Source organism: Falco naumanni, chromosome 2 (assembly GCF_017639655.2).
Source record: "Falco naumanni isolate bFalNau1 chromosome 2, bFalNau1.pat, whole genome shotgun sequence".
Lineage (NCBI taxonomy): Eukaryota > Metazoa > Chordata > Aves > Falconiformes > Falconidae > Falco > Falco naumanni.
Genome location: NC_054055.1, coordinates 119,956,239 through 119,975,838, shown reverse-complemented (window position 1 = coordinate 119,975,838; position 19,600 = coordinate 119,956,239). Strand labels below are relative to the sequence as shown.

The window sequence follows — 19,600 nt, the reverse complement described above, 5'->3', positions numbered from 1 at the left end:
AAAACGTGTATGCTTCAGTTTCCATTGTTATTGTAACTATTATTACTTTTGACCAGTTTGTTGGTTTTGGGTTTTTTGGGGTTTTTTTTGTTGTTGGTTTTTTTTTTTTTAATATGCCAACTGCTGAGTGAAAGGCAGAGTCCCACCTGGAGACAGTGTCGCACCACAATAAGTGTTTTCCTAACTGTAAGAAAAAGTGTCCTGTGTTTTCTCCTTAAAAAACATACAAGGTCTTGCACCACACCTATTTGAACCCTTGCAAACATTACTATGTTGGATCAGTGTATGCAGCAGGCTTTCACAGTCGCATTTGGTTCCCGCAGGAGAAAGGAGCTTTTCCAAAAAAAGTTCGACTACATTTCTGCAGGGCTTTTCCAACACCGGTCAGCACAATCGCCACGCAGTCACCCAAAAGCTGCTGGCCTCACACAGTCGCTTTGTCCGCACCAGCCTGCGAGCGCAGAGATCCTCAGCTGCATTTCGCATCCCTGTGGCTGGGAGCGGCCGGGAGGCGCAGGGCAGCGACCCGGGCAGGACCCGCGGCGTGGCACGGGGCCGGCCTTCTACTTGACTCGCTGTGCCCAGCAAGCGCCCGCTGTCCCTACGGGAAGCCGATGTGCCGCCGTGCTGTCGGTGCTGGGCCGGTGAGGGCCTCTCCGCCACGTTTGGGCGAGGATTAGCGTGGCGGCAGGCACCAGCCGGCGCCCCGCCGCATCCCCGGGCGGCACCGCTGCCTGCAGCCCCCCCGCCCGGTCAGGGGGCGACCGCCGGCCTGGGCCCGGGCCCGGGCCCCGCCGCGGGGCTGCCTTCCCCGTGTTTACTCCCCGAGCAGGGGCTGTGCGGATGCATTGCTGCCGCCCTCAACTTCTCCGCTCGGCGTGGTTTGGCCTCTGAATGAAACCCACCGAACTCGACAGAGTTCAGTCGCCGGGGGACTGCGCGGCTGGGCGGCCGGGGCCGTGCGGGGCCAGGCCGTGCCGTGCCCGCCGCCCGCACCCCGCCGCGGCCGTTACCCCGCGGCGCTGCCCAGGGCAGGCGTAGTTTACTCTCGCAGCCCTCCCCGAGCGGCCAACGGGCAGCGGCTGCCGGCGCGGGTGCCGGCACGGCTCGGCGCTCCCCTCGGCGCCGGGGGCCCGGCGGGCGGCGGCCCCCGCTACCTGCCCCGCTCCGCCGCCGCCGCCGGCTCCTCAAACACTGCGAAGAGCAGCGCGACGATCTTTGTGTGAGTGTGTGCGCCAGCAGCTCCCTCGCGGGCCGCGGGTGTAACGGCGCCGCTGAATGGCTGGCGAGCCCGTCCCTCAACGCAGCAGCCAATAGCGGTCCGCCTTATATCCCGGGGAGTGTTGTGGCGCTGCCCGGGTTGCATGGCTCTGTGTGGAGCCGCGTTCCGCGGGCGCCGAGGCGGAGGGGCTCCGCTGCGCGCCGCGCCTCGCTTCGGCCCAGCGGCGAGCCGCCCGCCCGCCCGCCGGCCCCGCCGAGGTGAGTGCGAGCCGCCCGCCGACCCTCGCCGGGCGGCAGGGAGACGGGCAGCGGCGGCCGGGGAGCTGGGTGCCCTCGCCCCACACTTTCCCCTCCGCGCCTCAGCGGCAGGGCAGCCCCCCCCCCCCCCCCCCACCTCTCCGCGGCGTTAGCGGCCGGGAGGGAGGCGCGGAGCTTCCCCTGCCCGGCGCGGCGGCTGCCGCGGCTCCCAGTCACTTTTCCTGCCTGTCGTCAGCCCTGCCTGGCTTGGAAAGTTTGGGCAGGGGAGAACGGGTGGGTTGGTGCCGCCTGCCCTCTGCCCGGCCGGGAGGGCAGGGCTGCCCGGGGGTGCTTTACCGTGGTGGGGGGGTGTTTGTGAGGTGAATTGCAATAGAGCGCAGTGCATTTAGAAAAAAAAAAAAACCCAACAAACCACCACCAGAAGAAGAAGGCGGCGGGGGTAGGCCAGCCAGTGCCAGGCTGCGTTTGAAACCAGGCACCTCTCGCCGCCACAGAGAGAGAGGCAAGAGCAGCGGCGGCCGCGGCGGAGGGAGGAAGGGGAAGGAGGGCGAGGAGGAGGAGGAGGAAGGCTGGCCATCGGCCGCCGCTCGGTGTGTGCCTGCGGGGGGGACTTGACAGGGAAAATCGCGGCAGGCAGAAACGAAACTTCATCCCGAGGGGCGGCGAGGCGAGGCGCGGGGGAGAGTGCGCGGATCGGTATGGGCTGCCGCCGGCCTGGGGGGCTGCGAGCCGCCGCCGCCGGGAGGAAGGCGGGGGGTGGGGTGGGGGGGGATATACCAGCGGAGAGGGCGAGGGAGCCGATTCGGCGGCCGCACGGGGCCGGGGTGGGGGGGGAGAGGAATGGGAGGAAAAAAACCCGGCGCCGACCCCGACAACAACAGCGGCCGGGCTCGGCCGGAGAGTTGGGCTGCGCGTTTTCCGGTAGTCATCGGCGATGCACCCGGGGCGGCGGCGGCGGCCCCGGTGGGCAGCTGGGGGGGGGGGGGGCTGCCGGAGTTTCGCGTGGATGTGGGATTATGTTGTGTCAATAAGTTTAAGGTGGAGAGGGAGAAAGGGAGGCGGGCGGGGGCCCGGAGGGAGCGGGGGGGGGGGAGGCGGCGGCAGGCCTCGGCCGCGCGAAGTCCTATTTCTGAAGGTAAGTTGTGACATTGGGTGGTCGCGATGACAGAAAACTTGGCGAGGGGCGCCCCGGGGAGGGGGCGGCTGCCTCGGGGGGGCTCTCCCCGCCGCCGGGAGCCGGATGGGTGCTCGGCTGTTATTTGCTGCTGCGAGATCGGGTCGCTGGTAAATTACAGAAAGCAGCCCTCCTCCTCCTCCTCCTCCCCCGCCCCCCCCCAACCCCCCCCGCTTCGCTCTTCCTCCTCTCGGGTTTATTTGCAATGTATGAAACTTGCATGGCTGTGAGGAGAGCCGATCCTGTGTAGGTTTGCGAGGAGGAGGAGGAGGAGGACGGGGAAGGAAGGGTTGGAGGCAGGGGAAGGGAAGGCAATCGCGTTAATCCCGGGCGCCGCACGGCAGCAGGTTTGCGTTAGAAATATCGGTGGCAGCCCGCCGCCGCTGAATGAGGAAGGTAAAACCGAAGCGAAGCGAGAGCCGCCGAGGCGACATGTACGGCGGCGGGGCGAGAGGCACCGGCAGGCGGCTGCCCGCCCCCTCCCTGCCTGCCTGCCTGCCTGCCTCCTCCCTCCCTCCCCGCCGGGGCGGGGAAGGACCGTGCCCGGGTCTCCCCCGCTCGCCGCCAGCCGAGCCGGGGGGCCGCGGGGCTTTAACCGTGTGCCGGGCGGATTCGCCACTTTTTTCCGGGGAAGGGCCGTGGCTAAAAGTTTTTTTCCGGAGGTGAGTGTGTGCGGGGAGGCCGGGGCCAGGCCGGCGGTGGTCACTCGGGCCTGGGGCGCCGAAACCATTGCCCGTCCTGCTGGTGACACGTCCAAGTCCCGCAGCCCGGTGGGGCGGCGGAGGGGCCCGGCCCGGGCGCCGGGGCAGGGACGGGGTGCCGGTCTCCATGTGGCTCTCCCGGCGGCGGCGGCACCTCCTCCCCGGTGGCAGCGGCGGCGGCGGCAGCAGCGGGATCATCGCCCGGGCCCGCGGGGAGGAGGAGGGGAGCAGCAGGGAGGTGTTTGCTGCCAGCCTGCCTCGCCAGATCCCGCCGGGGAGGGCAGCTGGGAGGGCCGGGGAGCCCCCCGCGCCCCCTCCCCGCGCCGCCGCCCCTTCCCTGCCCGCCCGCCCGCCCCCAAAGGTGTTGTGCAGACTTTTCCCCCGGGAGGGTGAGATTTATGCGCTGCATTATTGCTCCTCTCCTCCCCCCTCAAAGCAAGATGGACTCTCTCTTCTCTCTCTCACTCACTCACTCTCTCTCTTTCTCTCCCCCTCTCCCTGTGTCTTGTCAGCCTTCAAGATCGACATTTTGTAACTAAGATGCAAACTTGATGGTGACCGGGGGCGCGGGGGGGAGACGGGAAAACCCTGGGTCGCGGCGGTCTTTCTCCATATTTAATACCTTTTCTTTCCACCCCACCCCGGAGCCCGGATTCCGGTGGCCCTACACTTTGCACGGGCGGGGGTGGGCGGCGGGCGGGCGGCGGCCGCACACGCCGCCCTCCCCCCTCCCGCGGCGGCCGGGGGTCTGGCCGCTCTCCCCGCGGGCGGCGGTGGTGGAGGGGCCGGCTGGGCGGCCGCAGGACTCCGGGCGGCTCGGCTGGGCTCTGCCGGGGGGGAACGGGCATTACCTGAAACTGTGTTACAGCCTTGCAGCCTGCCGTCCGTCCCTCTGCCTGTCTGCCTGTCTCTCTCCCCGGGTGGATCTCGTACCTGCAGTCTGACGGCTTGTTCTTGTTGTTAATTTTGCCTGGTTTGGCTTCCCCACGCGCGGGGATTGATCGCTTACTTGTGTAAGTTCCCGGGGGTTATTGTTATGTATGCCTCCTTGCAGATGGTGGTCAACTTTCTGCCTTTTATTTTGATAACGCCTGCCTGCTTCGCTGGGTGTGCGTGTAAATAATAATGTACGTGGTGCATCCCTGCGTGTACCTGTGGATGGCTGTGTGCGCGCATAAACATGCATCCGTGTACGAGAGAGACACAGGATAAATAACCCACCGTGCTGATGCACACTCAGATGATTTGCTCCATTTGCCCAGTCCTAATGCCCTTTAAAGACATGGTACATCTTTTGTTTGCTCCTTACGGTTTCCTGCGACTGTCATCTTGGTTTAATGATAACTTATCCGGGGTGGGGGTGAGGAGGAAGCAAGTTTCAAGTTTTGGGATCTCTCCTCTTGTTGGCGTTGTGGTGAGTTGCAATATTGTAAATATCATGGGGTGCTGATGATGTGCCTTTATTTGATACCTTATAGGTCACTATCACATGACAAAGGCTTTGAGACACCTTCATCTTCATCTGTCTGTAATTTCCATTTGCCTTCCTGGGTAAGTATGTAAACTGTATGCACAGAAAAAAGAACTCGGTTGTTGTTGACAAGATACAGGTTCTTGTGTTGCTACTTTTTACGTGGAAGATGCTTGTCCAGGTTTTAGCACCTCAGAAAACATGTCTTCTCCCAGTACTTAGAGCAACTGCTAGATTACAAAGTTTCTATGTAGGGGTGGGTCAGAATAACCTGAGAATTAAAAAGCTGTCTGTATTCTGGTATCTCTTCTTCCCTTTTCCCCCTTCTTTTTTCTTAAACCTTGTTTTTTAAAGGTGATCAGCTGATTGACTTAGGGTAAAAGTTTTAAGCCAGAGTAACATTAGAATATGCAAAGTGAAACACACAGGTTGAAAACTTAATGAGGATGTGAAGTCCTTTTAAAATTCAGTGCTAGGAAAAATATGAAAATGGAAATGGAATGGGCAATTAGAAATCTCTGGAGGTCAAGAATCAGTGGGAGGTTCAGCAGAACTGTTGCAGTAGTATTACGGGAGTTCGTTCAGTTTTAACATGTAAACTGAGAGCTAATTAGAATTCCATCCATGCTCTTTCGGTATTACTGTTTTTTTTCTTTTGGCATTGATTAATGCAGGTACCTATCAATTTGAAAGATGAATCTTAGTGACTAATTCACTAGTATTCCTAAATGTTCAGGTACACAACCTTTTTTTTTTTTTTTTTTTTATCTGTGTGTTGGGAAGAGCTCTAACACCTTTTGTAGCGTTTGACATCTTTTAGGCTGAAGTAGAAGTGGTAGTTCAAAGAAGAGGTTCTAAATTTATGGGATCAAATTCATAGATGACATAAAACGAGTGGCACTCAGAGTGATTCTCACACAATCACCCATGGTGGCACTGAACTGCATTTGGCCCAAAATGGGGAAGTGTTGGGTATTTTTATTTTTTTTTTAATGGTACTATTGTGTACGTAATTGAAAACAAGACGAGACATGTATTTGGGGTAAGCTTAGTACTCATAAATGCGAATGATTAATAACATACCCTTGACCTTTTCCAGGCAGTGTATAGCAGACATAGGATAAGTGATGGTCCCAAACATGCTGTCTCGAAGGGAGCTGTTGGGAGCAGCTGTTCTGGTGTGATATTATGACCACAACGCTAGTCTTAAGATTGGGATAGCCGCTGAGGGGAGGTGGTTCAAAGGGAGGATTCTGCCTGTTCTCCAGTTGTTGTAGAATTACACCCTATTTCAGTTTTTCAGATTTTGTGGGCAGTGAGGTTGGTATGTGTAGGTCTGAGAGTATAAACACAAAATTAAATTACTGAAATTCTTTATGGCAGATGTTGCATAGGAGAATATTCTTTCAGTTTTATAGCATTGCTGACAAGGATCATGTTCTGTGTAGAGTAATTGGTGCAAGAGTTTTTTACGAAGTAAAAATGTATTGGGAAATTCAAAACCTGGCAGATAGGCTTCAGACTGTTGTTCAGAGCTGAATACAAATGCATTGATTTCTGAACTTAATTTTCTGTGTTTTCAGGTAAGAGTCAGAGTAGAGTGCTGTAAGTGCCAAGGATTTTTTTTCTTTATTTGGAGTAATATGAAAGGGTACTGAACAAGAATAGCACAGGGACCTTGCTTCAGGTGGTATCTTCAGTCATTATCTGATTTTAGTTTTGTGTGCTGAAGTCTTTTGGATGCATGGAATTTTGATCCTAGAAATGAAGTGGTGATCATAATCTGCCCACAGCTTTTGAGGAGTGGACCTCGATTTTGTGGACAGAATTACATGTAGGTCTCACCCAGTGTTGAACTGGCATGAACAAATTACGAAGAAAAGAAGGGTAGGGTATCTTTTTGACAAAAAAAGATGTAAAACTAGCTTTGGAGAAACTGAGAAATACATTTCCTCATGGCCTAAAAAAAAATAATAATAAAAGTAATGTGCCTTATTAAGGGGACAATAGAGATTTCATTAGATTTGTCCATGAGTAGAAACTTCCATTTACTTTAGGGAGCTTTTATTTTGGTAGAAGGGATGTTTTATCTTACTATACAGTTCTCGGTAAAGTAACTGTTCATGCCTGAAGTTTAGTAATTCAGTCTTGACCTACAGGAGAGACACCTGGGTTCTGGTCTTGGTTAGCAAGTGCTGGGTGAGTGCTGGTGTGTCACAAGCCAAAAGGGGATGAGCTGCTTAGCAAGGGGCCTTGTGAATGCCTCAAAAATTGCCCTGTGGTGTCAAAAGTTCGTTGCATACTGCTGTCCCTCTTGGCACAGCAAGCTGATAAATTGTTTCAGGCAGACACATAGTTTAGGAGAAACATGACTGGTTTCTGTGTTGAGGTGAACTCAACGTTTTATTTAAGAAGCTTGCCCTCAATGCTTTCGAGTGTTTGGGGCGCTGCTTTCCATAAACCCATCGCCTGAAAAACTTCCATAGGTTTCAGCAGGAGGGTAATTTCAGAAAGGAGTGTGGGAGTGATGGCGAGAGGAATTAGTCCATGTTTGTTTTCCCATTCAAGGAAGAAAACCTTTCTCTTTCATAGCTGTTTTTTGAATAATTAAAGATATTAAATGTCAGGTGTCCACATAAAATATCAGAGGTAATTGTGCAGTTATTTTATAGCTAACGTTTTTCCTTTTCATCCACAATGATCTTAATGTACTTTGTAAATTAGTGATTCCATAGCTTGCAATCCTGTAAGCATGTGAATATCTTTAAGCAGATGACAAGTCTTGTTAAATTCAGTGATACGATTGCTCGCATTCAGAGCTCAAAGTTATTCCAGGTTGCTGCCTCCTGTGGTCCGTGGGCTGAGGATGCGCAACATCTCTGAAGCTCAGTTAATATGGCATTAGGCAGGGCAGTCTTCTGGCATAGAGCTGGTAGCAGAGTGGTGTGAAGAAAGGAAATTTAAACAAAGTGAGCTGGGGAGAGTTACTCTTCCACCACATGTAGTGGTGGGGAAGATGCAGGTAAGGTAGACGCGACCTGCAGTCTGCAAGGCTCTGCTGTAATGTGAAGGTTTTAAATGCACCTGCTGTGAAATCGGGACACCTGGGAAGTGAAACTGCCTCTTTTTCGATGGTACGTGGTATATGTAGCGTTCAGGCCTCCCCCTTCATCTGAAGGTAGTCCCTTGGTAGAGGAAGGTACTACAAATTAAAGTTGGAACTGAACCTAAACTCTTGTTTTAATTTCTGAGTGTGTCACAGGCTGCCTCTGTGAGCTTTGGCCAGTGGTATAGTCAAAACCAGAGGCCGCTTTGCAAATCTCGCACCCAAGTCAGGCTTCTGTGCCCTGCCATGGGGGTGACCTGCCGCAGCCACTGGAGTCAGCAGTGCTGCTGTGGCCCACTGGTGGCTTCCAGGGCCAGCGTTTACTCGTGGAAGCACAGCCCTTTGCCACCTGCAAACGGAAACTAATGATACTTCCCTGTATCATTAAATCATATGGCACCCATATATTGGGACAGTTTTCCTGAGTGAATTAGTTCTAAAGCAGTATGGATGCTCTTTTACCTTACTGTAACCTTAATAATTTGTTTTCTTTATTACTTAGGAGTTTATAAAGCTGGATTGAAATAATAGTCATATGTATTTCAAAATATTCCTGAGAAGAAACAGGAAAAAGTCAACTTTCTAACTTCTATGGTATTAACTTTTTTCTTTTCCTTCTACGATGTTTCCCCCCTTCCCTGGAGTATCACTGTCAGAAGCTTTTTCATTCTGTTTTACTTCAAAAGATTATTGCTTATAGTGATTTTTTTTTTTTTTTTTTTAAGATCAGTGATGATACAGTGTTTCTATCTGAGAGCAATATGATGAGCCTGGTACTAGTGGACCTGTGAATTTTGTAAGACTCAGGCAGCTGTCACCCACCCTTCTTGACAGTTTCAGAAGGGATAAGACCTGTACCACCATAAGGATGGCTCAAGGGTCTGCTGTTAGATTTCATTGCTTGGAAAAGGAAAAAAAAAAAAAAAAAAAAGCACAGGTTATTATCTCAATAATAATAATGATACTCGTATTTGGCAGTTGTAGGCATTGCCTTATTCATGTGCTTATGTCCTGTCTGGTGAAGTACATAAGCTGTACTGTAATCACACACCTTAAACCAGGGAACAATCGTTTTTATCCCTGTTTTAGACACCTGAGGTACAAAGCAGTAAAGGAGCGTAGGCTTGCATGCTGTCACTTAGCAGGTTAGCATTAGCAGGGAATGGAACAAAATCTGCCTCTGATTCCTTGGTTTTGTGTGCTTTCCTTTGGTGTATGTGACCACTCTGAAGCTTTCCTCATAAATGCCTGTCTTGACATGTGAGTAGTCTTACTGAATTCTGTGCTGGTTGGGCATATTTTTCTAATACTCAACTTTCATTCATAATGCTGCTTAAAAAACCCACACACACACACACCAAAAACACCCCACCTTCAGAATAGTATGAAGTTACTGACTTTCAGTTTGGTTATATTTATTGACAGGAGAGGCTAAAGTAGGAGGAGAGCTTACTGAGGAGTTTTTGCCACTAAACATGGTATTTAAGCTGTGGTGTGTATCACTATTTGTTATATTGTTCTATGTAATACTGACTTCCTTGTGTTACCTTTATGAACTAAGATAATAAGTTTTCATAGCAAAGTTTTAAAAATACACATTCATATGGAATAGTTCTTTACAAAAAATGATTTTTCATATTCATAATGTAGTGTAAACTAATTTTCTCATGAAACGTGGAATTGGCAGAAGTGGCTACTTTGGCACTCCGGTAGTATGGTGATAACGAGGGTAACTTACTAATTTGAACTTTTATTTCTAAACTCACTAAACATTTAATCCTGTAAGATTTTCAGATTTGCTCATTACTACTGTTTTGTTACCGAGAATATGAGTTAACTTTAATTTTAAAATAGGAGTTGTATTTGAGGAGTAGTATACTTAATGTTTGAGTGTGGACCTAATTGTAATATTCTCACCATGATAGCAGCATTTTATTATTTTTAATATTTATAAATTCAATTACATAGAAGATGAATCAACAAAGAGGAAAGGCATGGATTTGACACTTTCCAGTGGCTGTACCTCTTCCTTTATAGCACACTAATGCATAATATAATAGCAAGTCCTTATGAGCGTGGACAATTCAGCATGTGAAAATAAACTAGCTTCAGGCATATCTGAGTACAAAGAAAGCTAGTACAACAAAATTTCAATTTTTAGCAAGGGGGAGGAAAGTTAACAGGATTTTATGAGACTACACAAAAAAATCAGTTGCTTAGGAAGCATGGAATTTTTATTGTCAGAAATCTTCCATGTGGGTGTTTTGATATAAGAGATGTTATAAAGGGTAGCAATTACTGAAAGTAAGAAACAGCATTTTATTGACCCTTAATGTCACAGCCTCATTTGGCAAAGATAAAGTAATTCAGTGGACTTGCACGGCATGGGACCTATGGAACTTGATACAAGTGGAAGCTCTTGACAAGACTCTTAAGTCCTGTCTACGCCTTCCCTTGCTGAGGGGAAGTAGGAAGGTGGGTCTTCCTCTGCCTATTTGGGGTGTTTTGTTTGGGTTTTTTTAGTTCTTTTTTTCTTTCTGAAAGGCCATATGTATGTAGCAAATTGTTGAGGAGTCTGCTTTGAGAGGCTGTGAAACCAGAATAACTGTGCCTGGCTGAGGGGTTACTCTCCTCTTACACAGGTGTAGCAACAGGAAGATTTCTGCTATCCATACTCCCAGGAGGGGCTTCATCCTGCTCTTCCGAAACCCAGAGTTCCCTGTGGTGGGGCCAAGCGTGCATATTAAAGCCCTGCTCCTTTCCACTGTTGATGAGAGCTGAACTGGTCCATGGCAGGATTCAAGTGAGGAAAGCTTAAACCTGGTCCTGGGCCTCTGGTGCAGTGGGTCGTGGATTGGTGACTACACCACACTGCTGAGTGTGCCAGGCAGTAGTTTGCTCCCGTTGAGTTGATGGCTTTCAGCCTTTACCTCTCAGTTCTTTCCCAGTATGTTTTTTCTGCCAGCTACGTAAGGACTTTTAAACTTATCCCTTGTCAGAAGTTGTCTGTCTTTCTGGCTTTGGTTTTTTTGGTTTTTGTTTGTACCCATGTTCTTCACAATCAGGAGTTACCCAGCAATGGCAGTGGGTAAAGCATGCCACACGATAATGGATAGGATTATATCTCTTGCAGTAGAATAGTAAGTCTTCCCTCTTCAGCCTGTGTGTTCTTTTATGAAGCAAATAATCCTAGGTTTTTGTTTGTGTATGTGAGAGAATGCATTATTTTGTGGTTGTCAAAGCAATATTTAAGAGAAAGACATCATGTGAGATTTGGAGATGAAGCTGGATAAAGAAAACCTTGTGAGAGAATGAAAAGAGTGAGGGAGAACTTGACTTCTTACCTTATTTCAGCCACTTCAGTGTGAAGTAGCTCCACAAAAGGCAGTGGAGCTGAAACATTGTGATGTTCTGCATTAAAATCTGTCCGTGAAAGTTGGGAGGAAGTTGCTCTTTTTTGCCAGGTTGATAAGAAATGCATTTTTGTGGTTGGCCATGTTATGATTTGCTTTCCACAAGTGGTCTTTGAGCCACATCATGCCTACAGTGGTCTGCAGTTAGCAACATCATGCTGTTCCTCCTCCCCACCCCCTTATGGGGTGAAGTACAGGAACATAAATGTATCTTGTTCTAACTACTGAAGAGCTCAGTCCTCCAGCTGCAACTGTGCAATTGGATTCCTAAACAAAAAGCCAAAACCAGAGCTGCATCAGCAATGTGCACCCCTTCGCAGATCTGCTGCGTGAAGTTTTTGGTGGCCTGTGATTCCTCACAAAAGCTGCAGATTTCACATTATTCTTAATTATTGATGTGCAGATAGGTCTGCCAGGGTCATGCACCAGTTGTACTCTGTGATCAGTGCACAAGCTTATAGGCAGTCCCTGACCTGATGATGAGCAACACAGGAAGGGCTAGGAATAGAGATGCTGCTGAAACGTGCAGAGTTCCCATAACTAAGAGGAGGGTGGAAGAGGATAAAGTGTGAGAACGCGGTTTGGTAGGTGTTACCTCTTTTGGCATCTGTGCCGTTTTGTTCAAGTGCGTTTGCTTCCCAGGTTGGTTATATGGCTAGGCAAAAAAAAAAAAAAAAAGCATTCTGATGTACTGCAGATCAATGGTTGGAGATGATAGAATTGGAAACTAGTAGCATTGTCACCTCCACTTCGTTGGTAAGTCTAACTTCAGATGTTCGTTCCTTTTGCAAAAGGTTTCTTTATACCCAGATTTCGTGTTGAATAGTGCAGGCTTTCTGCCTGGCTCAGCTCTTATCAGTGAGTGCCCTGTGACACAAACTTGGGAGCTTCAGAGTTTACCTCTTGTTTGAAAATGTCAGTAATTTTTTTTTCTGATTTAAGTGAAAATGTCTTTATTTGTATTTCTTCCCTCTAATTTGTTTGAGATACTCTTTCATACATTGTGTTAAACATCAGTCATCAAGTGCTCATAATATATTTTGAAACAAGTATGCAAAATTGCAGCATGATCCAGCACTGATTACAGAGCTATGGCATACGAATTAATAAGAAAATAAAAATAGCATCATTAATTTCCAGCTGCTTTTGGAGAAGCAGAGGTGTTTATAGGGGGAAATCTGGTGCCTGCAAAATGAAGAATGACAAAAGTGGTAGCAAATATGTTAATGCACGTAACTATTCACAATTTACTTCCTCTGTTCCTCTGTTCTTTTGATTAAAAATGGGTTTCAGTATCAAAAGAGTAAGCTTGAGGCTCCAGTACCGTTCTTTTAAAACTGTTGGACTAAATAAAGAGCACAAGTGTCAGAACGAGAGCAAGGCGAGGAAGTTTTTAACTTTTTTTTTTTTTTTTTAGAATAGAAAACCTTCAATAAGGGAGGTAAATTATGGATAGCCAAGTGTAACGGTTGGTTGAATGTGTCTGTTTCCTATTAAAATGAGAGCACATTGCCTCTGCGTATGTGAGGGGAAAATTATCTTCTAAGTGTTCCCCTTGGTAGTAAATCAGTGTTTTCCTTGGCATCTCCTGTATATGCTTGTTTGTGCTTAGGAGTCTCACCTCAGCATTGTGTACCAAAGCAGCAGAAGGTAAATGAAGTCTACAGTGAAAAGTGACCCAGGCAAAATTTTACCACGGTTCGGACAGTCCGTCTCCTTCGGAGGACGCTGTGGATGGGATCTGGGTGCTCAGTCGCAGGTTTTGACATCTCTGCTTAGTTTGCTGTTACCTGGGGCTGGCCCGTTGTTCAGGTGGGAGCTCCAAACGAAGCTTTGAGCCTGCGTGCCTGCAAAGTCTTCCTGGTTTTTAATCAGCAAAGGAAGATCCTGCCCTCCTGAGAGACACGTCTAAAGGAAGCAGATTATTTATTTATATAGTGAAGTGGACTCTAGAGGATGTCCCTGTCGAGCTTTCTGTTTCACTGCACCATGTGGTGATGGGGCCGAAGTGAGTGAGAGGATGCTGGGAGCACAGGGAGGGAAGCACCTGAGAAAACTGGCCAGATGCTGTGTTTTGTCTAAGAATTGTCCTGCTGGTTTCTGGGCCACGGGTGATGTAGTTCCTGTGTGCGCGGTCTTGCTTTCCTGGATGGACTCACAGGGCTGCATTTGAAGTTTACCGTTATTTTTCACGTAGGAAGACAGGACGGGAGAAGTCAGAGCGGGAGGTGAGGCAGTCATCTCAGCCATTCCCGTGCAGTCAGTTGCAGGAGAGAAGGGCACGGCTCAGGTCTTCCAGTGAGGACAGTATGTGTTCTCTTATTCAAGGATCCTAGAGGGGGAAAAAAATATCTTTGTGAGTGGGGGTTGGTGTTTTGCGGAGTGCTAACAGGCTTTGCAGAGATTGAGCAGGGCTGAAGGGGAGAGTGGGGGCAGGCGCAGTGAGAGCACCCCCTATTCCTGGCCCTGATGAGCCCCTCTGCACCTGAGCTTACGTGTGCGCTGCCTTGACGTTCCAGTTTGACCTATGGAACTGATTTAAATAATTATTCTCGTCAATAAACACTTGGTTTAAATTGGTGCTTTTAATCTCATTTTGCTTTGGTATTTTTGTATTTGTTTTCTCAGAAGCAATCTCTATTGGTAGATGACCGTTAAAATATGTTGCTAAATATAGCCTTTACACTACATTTGGCACCACTTTTTGTTAGTTCAGAGGATGCAGTGTATGCCTGCACACTTTTCAGTGGTTACATGGCTTGCATACATTTATTTCGATTGCAATTGTTAAGAAAATTTTGATTTAGGACGTGACAAATGATGCTTTTTTTAATCATGGCCTTCAGAACTGTCCAGTTTATTAAAGCCACACTCATGCATGAACACACACGTATATACAAGTTAATGCAAATAGTTTGCACTTAAAGTGTAAGTAAAGTATTATCCCTAATAAGTTAACTAATTCAGTTGTAACAGAAAGTAAGCTTTTAGAACTAGTAGAATTCAAACTTCTCTGCTTTGCTTTCTCAGATGAGGAGGAAAACAAGTGATCTTGCTTTTTCAGTTCCCAGTTAATTTCTCACCTTTACACCAAACTTCACCAAGTTGCTTATGGAGCAAAGACATTTTCTCTGCAAATGCAGTGGAAGTTGCTATTTTCAGGTAACTTAGTTCTAAATGTAATACATGTTCTTGGTCCTTTGAAGACCTGCCTCTTCAGTATTTGAACTTTGTTTACAGTTTTCACATCAAACATTTGCAGTTTATTTTAATTTAATATAAATTGAGTTATGTATTATAACAGTGGAATTGAACATTGGTTTGTAATAATTTAAAGGTAAATTACAATTAGGTGTTTTTTTAATTAAAATACATTTAGCACCAATAACATCTGATTGAAATTTGGATATGCTGTCTTTGTTCAGAAAGGATTCATTTGTAATGGTATCTATTTCTGTTAAGCTGAATATATTTTCTCAGACAACTTCAGTACCCATTATCCAAAGTTTCTATTTGTGATAACAGATGCCTTGAGCAGTATCTTCCACCATTAGGGAGTGCAGAGTAGCTCACTAGCTGACACTATGGATGGTTTTTTTTGTTTTTTTTTTTCTTGGTGGGAGCTAGATCCGACTGTATCTTCTAGGAGATACACATCACACATCAACAGATACCTGTCTGTTTACACAAATGCATAGTTAACATAAAAAAAAATGTGGAATGATTATTTTAAAATTAATGTTGCAAACTTTCCTCTTGACCACTTATTGAGGGGGGACTCTGCAACTTCCAGGAATTAATCTAGCACCACTGTGGTCCAGAAACCAAAAAGTAAACCGGAGTTGTTTACTTAGATGCTGAATGTATTAGATGAAGAAAGAGTAAGGGGCGGGGTGGGGGGGTTGGGGGGGAAGAATCGGTAAATATGTCATGGCAGCTCCGTGGGCTAACATGGGTAAAGAATTCTAACCCCCACCCTACCAAAATATTAATAGCATCTGGGCAGAGTCAGAGAGCTTGATAACAGGTATTGACTCTGCAGCTGCACGCAGTGTTTCTGCAGCAGGGGGACTGTGTGGCAGCACCTGTGACCATGATGGAATGCAGAGCTGGACCTCAGGTAGTAGAAGGGTTGCGCTTCAGAAGCGGAGAGTGTGCCTGAGGCTGGTGGCATAGTTATACAAACTACTCATATATTGCAGTTGTGCCCCTGCCCCCCCATCCCTGAAGGAGGAGTTACACACTTTGAGAAGTGTTTTTATTGCCTTCTTTTCCCAGTGCAAGCATAGGTTTCATGATCCTGTCCTTGTCCTGCATTTCCATATTCTTTCGTATCAATGTATAGGGTATTCAAAGTCTCAACAGTTATTGCAGTCTTGTATAACTAAATATAAAAAGATAAGATTAGAAAGCTAAATAGAAATTAGAAGAAAACTGAAGCAAAGGTCAAAATGCTGTTGTAGGTCACATGTTTAAAACAGTCAATTTTTAAAAAGCAAGAAAAAAGGAAAACCTTCCTTAAAAATTTGAAATGGGAAAATTACTGAGTATTACCAATTCGTTTTCTTAAGAAGAGAACAAACCAAAGTAAGATGAATCACTTATCCTGAAAGGGTCATAATTTTCATTTTCACATGCATTTGGTACAAGATCAGTAAGAAAATAAACTAGTTGCATATTTAGGGAACTTTTCTGATGCAAACTGTTTATTGCTGAAGCAGTCATGTTTTATGAAGCTGCCCTAAAACAATTAGCTCTTGTTTAGCCTAAGTGTTTAAGCAGAATGCTTTACTAATGTACTAATGTGGCTGATTTTATAGTTACTGCGTTTCCATAGGATTGAACCATTCTTGTTCTAACTTGCTTCCCCCCTGCCCCCCCCCCCCCCCATGTGAAATGTTGAGGCTTTTTTCCCTTTCAGAAAATAAGTATTTGAGCCAATGTTTTCCCAGGAGAACTGGTATCTTTGAGGGTGTTCTGTCTGAGATGTCTCAGAGAAGCCTGTTACTCAGCGTGTGCTTAGCAGTGTTTTCCTGCCAGGTTACACTAAAATGGGCTACTGGTCAGGCTAAAAAATCTGGATATAAAATTCACTTTGGTCTGAATTCAGGGTTGGTGTGAGCTTGTGCAATTCCATCGAGGCTGCTGAACTGAATTTGGCAGCGTTGGTCACGGGGATTGTGGCAAAACCAGCTAGGAGCAGCGCGTGTTTAAAATATTGCTGTAACTACATCAGTAACACTTGATCGGAAGAATGAGACACCCTCACTTCTTTTTGTTTTTTATTTATGGGGGAGGGGTTGGGTTCTGTCTCTGCAATTAAAGCTCACCTTTTTCCCCTTGGCTTTGGAGAGTTGGTGGGATGGATTGACTTAGTGAAATAATCCCACCAACAGTCCATATTTAGATGACAGGCCACTCTTTTTCTTGGAACAGTTTTATACTTGAGAACTTCAAGAAAATCGTATCTTCACAACCAGAAGCATTTCTGCTAGTGCTGAACCAAAGTAATGTTGCTGCCAAGCAGTCTGCTTTCATGGCAGCTCTAGCCAAGCATAGGAGGAGTGGAGAGGCAGGTGCGCTATCTTAGCCTGAGCACTCCAAATTTGTATAAGGTAAGGTGCAGGATATTCATCCTTTGCAAGGTACATGTGTATTATTCACTGTCTGCAAAATAAATTCTGTTAGTTTCCCAGGTACTTCTCCTCTCACACCTTCAAAAGTGACAGAGGCAACTAACTGTAGTGTCATTTGCCCACCCCCTGTCCAAAAAGGGGCTATGTTGTTACCCAGGAGCTGTGCCCCATTAGGTGTAATCACTGTCATGCTGAGTTCAGTAAGAACTTTGCTATTGACTTCAGTGGAAATAAATTCTGACTTGTAAGAAAATGTTCATGAATCTCATTGAGGATTCATTAGGGATCATCTCTGTTTCACCAATATAATGATACTGGTGATTGATGTGAATTTTGCTGTTGTACAAATGTGAGTGAAAGTATAAGCATGGATGCAGTAATCTTAGAATAAAGGTACAGTATGCCACTGCAACTTTTTTCAGCTACAGAGACCAAAAAAAAGCAGTAAAATCTCTTTCACAAGGGTGTGCTTGTATTTCTGTAAATTTAGGGGCTTTTCCCATTCAAGGTATACCGGTAACATTAACTGGTGTGGAACTGAAGTGCACGCACACGAATCACTTGCTAGATGTAGACTCGTGTCCTGGTGCCACAGTACTTGTACTGATTGTGTTCTGATACAGCTGAAATGACTTATTTTCTGAGGTAGACAAGCTCATAGAATAATGCATAAATTATACCCTGGTGGTGCTAGGAGTGATCCTGGAGTGAGTTTGTAGTAAAACGTGTCCCAATCACTGAATGAACTTCTAGAAATAAGACTGCAGTGCTGTATCTGGTACTCAAATATATTCGGAGGGATGGGTGAAAATATGTTCCAACTCTGTACTTACATTTTAGCAAGCAAATGGAAGGTTAGCACTTCCTTCTAGGATTCTGGTAAAGGCTGGAAATTGTGCCGGATGGAACAGAGGAAAAAACCCCAGCTGGCTGGTGCTGCAGTTTTTACCATTAACTTGCTTCATGATCTCAGGCAGATTGCTTCCTCTTTCATTCTCTTTCTCCATTTACAAACTTGGGATGGTGATGGCTTCTTCCTTTGTAAAGTGTTGTGCAATCTCTGGTGGAAAAACTTCATACTGAGTAGCAGGGCAGAAAGTTGAGAAGAGTTATCCAGATATAATTATTACTATTTTTTTAATTACTGTGTGTTGACTCTATCATAGAGTAAAATAACAGTTACATTAATTGTGGTGGTATAATACTTGGGGGAAATTCTACACTGAGGCTTAGTTCTGTTTCATGTTGGGGAAGATCTAGAAGGGATGCCTCCTTCTTTGGAGAAATGGGCTTCAGGTTGACTTCTAAAATTTCATCCTACCAGAGTCCCAAAACAATTCATTTTCTAAACAGGTATATAAACAAAGTTTTAGAGTGTGTACTGTAGAACACAGGTGGTGGTGTCATTTGTTACATATTTTGTTAAAACAGCACATTATTAGGGTGTAGTAACACTTTGCTCTCCTATTATATACTTTTACAGGGATCAACTAACTACATTTTACAAACATTTCAGAACCAGTGTTAACACCCCCATTTTGCAGATAGCAGAGTAGACCCAGGGATGTTCAGGTAAGAGCAAATGGTTGGTGGCAGAGCCAAGTACGGAACTCCTGAACTTTCTGCAAGTTTCTACCTCACTGTTAAATTTGTTACACTACTTATCTCTTTGTTGCTACAACATCTGCCCTATATATGTGCACATATTACTTTTCTGTGTTGGTATGTGAAAAAAATGATGGTGAACTGTCATCTATCGATTTGAGGCTTACTGGTTAAATATTTGTGGACTTACTGAATCTGTTGGTCAAGTTCAGTTCAGAATTCCTCATCTGCATTTAAGAGCTTGTGCTGCATGATAGAAATATAAACTTTGTAGGTCAGAGCTTTTGGACCTGGTGTTTTGTTCTTCCAACCCAGGGTCTCTTCTTAATTCAGTGCAGTATGAATATTGCTCTTGTTCTTCTTACTTGTCTGAAAGTGACTTTTGTAAGGATGCATAAGCGTGTTCTGTTTGTTGTCCAAGATGTGTGAAAATGATAGAAACATATTTATGCTGGTTCCAGGCATGAGCTAAAATGTCCTACTCCTCAAAAGGGGTTTTTAGGCCAGGCTTGATCTGTACTTATGTATTTCAGAGTGTTCAGTTCAGCTCTCTGTCCTGAGCTGCTGGCTCTAAGGTTCGGCACAGGTGGTCTGGAAGGAAGTCAGCATTGTGGCAGTGTGGGGTTTTGTGGGGCGCTTTGTAGTTCAGGTCCTAGATTTAAACTTGTGGTTTCATAGTAGGTCAGTAACAAAGAAGCCTAATGACTGTCTTTTAAAGCAGTTTAGACTGAGAATCCATGGATCTTGTGCTTTCTTTTCTTAGGCTAGTACTGTTCAGACCTGTGGACTTCTGTGCCAGCCTGGGGTTTTAAACATGTTCCGCTTTCTCAGTTGGTACACAGTCTTGAGCATACCAGAACTCAATTTCATAGAAAATTCTTAATACCTTGTTCACCTTCTGATTTAAAATCCAGCCATCTGTGTGCTATATCGTGAAATAAAATGATAGAAAGCTAAGAAGATAATCGGTAAAAATCTGTAGATACCAAGGGAGTTATCCCCCATCCTTGCTCTA

General features: G+C 46.4%; 1 protein-coding gene across 15 annotated transcripts in view; it reads left to right on the top strand.

The window, feature by feature from the left end:
- Window positions 1–1,352: 1,352 nt before the first annotated feature.
- BBX (BBX high mobility group box domain containing) overlaps window positions 1,353–19,600 on the top strand; it is a 145,960-nt gene continuing 127,712 nt past the window's right edge. For 2 of the 15 annotated variants that reach the window (XM_040583135.1, XM_040583128.1), the window contains exons 1-2: window positions 1,732–1,752; window positions 4,833–4,905. The gene's annotated coding sequence lies outside the window, so the exon portion shown is untranslated. Of the gene's footprint in view, window positions 1,480–1,731; window positions 1,753–1,980; window positions 2,070–2,118; window positions 2,176–3,168; window positions 3,316–4,297; window positions 4,368–4,832; window positions 4,906–19,600 lie in introns of those variants that run through there. The other 13 variants (XM_040583129.1, XM_040583124.1, XM_040583130.1 and 10 more) reach the window with 9 other exon arrangements.